Below are 4,500 nucleotides of genomic sequence, written 5' to 3'. Positions count from 1 at the left end.
GATAGCTTTTTAAGCAGCAGAACAGTGAAAGGAAGGAAGAGGAGGAACTGTGGTTGAGAGAGAGAAATGGAGAGGGACATGCAGGCATTGAGGGACATAACAAAATTAGAAGGAACCATATGAAATTGTTCATATTCTAAAATATTCATAAGATAGTATTAATATTTATGAACATGCTATTTAGTTATATAAAGTTCTAAATATGTTTACAATGATCTATTCTCTAATAGATCAATCCTACTCAATATAAAATAGTGCTTTGTTTTAGATAAATATATATGAGGAATATATTAATAAAGAATAAAAATGTATTTAATACATTCACAAAGACAATATTGGTAAGAATTCCCTATATCCAAAAATATGCTCCTCTCCCCTTCAGTCTTCCTCTTTGTTTGTCCCTAGGTCTTCAGCTACTGCTACATGGCTGGGAGCAACACATTAAATATGACTTTAAAAGATTTTATGAAGTCAAAGGAAAACTAGTCAACCAAAACTAACATATTCACAAGCAACAAGTAAACTGGTCATTGGTAAATTGTCTTTTGCTTAAGTGACTTAGAGCCCAGTTCTGTTTAAGATGGCTCTTCTAACGGAATAATAGCCAAATTTCATTTGGAGAGGGATGGAACTCAGACATGCTCAGTCTACACAGAAAACAGTACTTCCATCTATTCTCCATTACAGTGTCTTAAATATAATCCTCCTTCGTGTCAGTTTAATTTTTTAATGTTCTCTTCTGGCACTTCTCACTTATCATCAACACTGCCAAAACTTGCAGGGAAACTATGTAACTCTGTCTCAAGTGAACAGAGCCCACCCATTAGGCATATAGATCCTTGTTTAAAGATTTAAAATTTATTTTGTTTTTATAACAAAACTTTCCTCATAATTCATTTTCTAGTCCCGGTTTGCTGAATATTTGCTCCTTAAAAGATCACTTAGTTATTCAGCAGAAATTCTGCTGAATCTTCACTGCACATAAATTATAGTCATTTGCACATTTAGATATATCCATCTTCATTCCTTCATCTCTGACATTCATAATAGATATGCTCTACCCCACAGCCCTAAAAGAATTTCTTGTAGGATGCCATAAAGGCAGCTGCTTATAAGCTTAAATATACTATATTAATAAAAACCTATTACTTTGATTCTCCAACTAATTTTCATTTGCATAATTATAGTTTCCCCAAGGTTTTAAGTGTCACATATGAAAACCAAAGTGCTTAAAGGTATAATAATTTTTCAATATCCATAAAAAATTAAATTCCAAAATGTGGTTGAGGGCTTTTCACATCACAACTATGATTCCACAATAGTGAAAAAATTAACACTGCCTCTGCACTTAAAATTAACCATTTCATTTTCACTTAAAATGTATTTTATATATTATATACATTAAATTGATAAATTGAAATATTTCTAGTATTCTAATAGAGTGAAATTTCAAAGTACTATTTGATATGTAGCAATTTTAATATTATGCATTATGAAGTAGTAAAATGCCCACATATTATCTAAGCGATATAAATAACATCTTTATAAAATCAGAGTAACTAGAGCAACTGCATAAAAAAATCACAGAACTCAGAATTATTATCAAACAGGACTGGCATTCTCATGCTTCATTTTTAACAGACTTGAGAAGCAGTGCTTTACAAAATATCCTACATTGACAAAATTGTATGTTCAAGTTAAATAAAATGTTTTATTCATAAGTATTTTATAGTTTCTATATTAAAATAAGGCACTGAATGTCCTTGTTGTTTTTTAAGTGCACAACTTCCATCTTCTTTTCATTATGATAAGTTGCCAGCTCATTTTAGAAACAACATAAATGGAATAGTACAAGGAGAAAGAAAGCAAGAAGCAAACAGTAGACAGTTTTGTTAACTTTACAAAACTCCCTGGAATTTTCATAAAGAGACATCTTTACACCTAAGGAACTATTTCTGGACCATTTCACCATCATGGGATGGTATAAATTTCTCCTCACAATAACAGAGAAAATCAAGAACAGAAATCAGAACAAGATGTGGTCCAAGCGAGGTGTTTATTGAAGGCAGGTCTGAACCTAACAAATGTGAGATTCCGGGCAGGCTTCCCTCCAAACCAATTGTTCTTTAAATATTTCGTTCAATCTTACTTAAAGTAGAAAACTGATCACTCACTTACTAAAAATGTGTTTTATCTTTATATTAAAAATAATGGTTATATACAGTTAAATGTAATATTCCATTTTAACTTACTACATATTTGGAATTATGTCTGTATCACTATTTTTCCACCATTCATGAAATGAAAGCATAGTCACTCAGGTTCAGGGCTTGGATTAGTAGGCATTTACTTGCTTTCACCCCCTAGAGTTGCCAGATCTATCAACAACGACAACAATAACAACAACAACAAAAACAAGATGGCCAGTTAAATTTAAATTTCTGATAAACAGAAAATAATGTTTAGTACCAACATATCCTAAATACTGTACATCCTATATTTTAATATAAGTATGCCCCAATTTTTTGAGACAATGTATTCATTGTTTATCTAAATTCCAGATTTAATTGGATGTCCTATATTTTATCTGGTAAACCCATGACCCACATTTAGAAACTGTTGCACTCAATTTGAATTAAAATAAAATAGCAAGAAATGTTTCTTCATGGGATACACATTTTTAAAAGGATGAGACTCAGGCTAAGTATCTTGGGCAAAGAATGCTCCTGGGTAGTAGATGCAGCTGGAGAATTTAGGCTATTCTCTATTCCAGACAGGAGATTAAATAAGACTTCCACTGGTAAGAATAGTGGAAGAGCTGAAGATAGAATTATAGGATATGAAAGTGGTAAAATCAACAGGAAAGGCTATTTGTCTAAACTAAAGGAAGCTAAAGCTTTAACATGTCAATGTAACAAGGATGTTTTCTGGGGAAACTGGACAGCCTCTACCTAGTCCACCTGCATCATTTCAGCTCCCCTGTCATCAGTCATCAGTCAGCAGCCAGAGCAATCTTTTCAAAATGCGAATATGAAAAAAATTTGCTAGGACTGATCACGAATTCAGCAAAGTCACCAAAGTCACAGAATAAAAAAATCAACATACAGAAATCTATACACCAGCACTTCTATACACCAGTAATGCAGCAGCAGAAAGAGAAATCAAGGAATCGATTCCATTTACAATTGCACCAAAAACCATAAGATACCTAGGAAAAAAACCTAACCAAAGAGGTAAAAGATCTGTACTCTGAAAACTACAGAACACTTGTGAAAGAAATTGAAGAAGACACAAAGAAATGGAAAAACATTCCATGCTCATGGATTGGAAAAACAAATATTGTTAAAATGTCTATACTACCCGAAGCAATCAACACATTTAATGCAATTCCTATCAAAATACCACCAGCCTTTTTCACAGAGCTAGAACTGTTCTAAAATTTGTATGGAACCACAAAAGACCTCAAATACTCAAGACAATCTTGAAAAACAAAAGCAAAGCTGGAGGCATCACAATTCCAGACTTCAAGCTCTATTACAAAACTGTAGTCATCAAGACAGTATGGTACTGGCACAAAAACAGACACATCAATCAATGGAACAGAATAGAAAACCCAGAAATGGACCCATAACTCTATGGTCAACTAATATTTAACAAAGCAGGAAAGAATATCCAACGGAAAAAAGACAATCCCTTCAACAAATGGTGTTGGGAAAACTGGACAGCAATATGCAAAAGAATGAAATTGGACTACTTTCTTACACCATACACAAAAATAAATTAAAAATAGATGAAAGACCTAAATGTGAGTCCAGGAAACCATCAAAATTCTAGAGGAGCACATAGGCAGCAACCTCTTTGACACTAGCAACACTAGCAACTTTGACATGTAGCAACTTCTTACTAAACACGTCCCCACTTCCTCTCAAATAATAAGTATCTCTAAATGATACTCTTTTTAGAAAATAAACTGGACTGGACTATAAATCTCAAGAAGATAGGAACTATATCTGTTTTCAATATTCATATCACAATATCTAATACAATTTTGAGCACAGAGCAGTTTCTGTGACCTATAAATAGATGTTAATTGAAATTTTTTTTTCATTTTATGTTACCTTTTTTAGCCTACATTTTTTATTTATATTATTTTCCATTTTACTATATTTTGTAACTAGAACAGGAATTACTACCATAAGATGGCATCAGTCAGAAGCTCAAGAGCGTTGATTAGTGGGCCAAATGGATTTACTAGTCCTGATTCAACTGTAGTCTACTAAAGATTTCCCTCAAGGGAAGGTTGATGGAAGAATGCCTAACATAACAGCACCTCAAAGGCAGTGGAATCAGGCAGAAAGTTTCCTCAAATGCTTATACAGCATAAAAAATTTGTGAAGTGGATATTTTAAAGAAATAAATCCAACAAAATGAAATTTAACAAGAAAAAATTGTAAAATCCTACATACAGTTAAAAAAACAAAACACTTCATAATTTCTAAG

This window comes from Eumetopias jubatus, unplaced genomic scaffold (genome assembly GCF_037043125.1).
Source record: "Eumetopias jubatus isolate StellerSeaLion01/CBP00866 unplaced genomic scaffold, mEumJub1_p1.0 scaffold_14, whole genome shotgun sequence".
In the NCBI taxonomy this organism is placed as follows: Eukaryota; Metazoa; Chordata; class Mammalia; order Carnivora; family Otariidae; genus Eumetopias; species Eumetopias jubatus.
Note: the sequence above shows the minus strand (reverse complement) of the source record.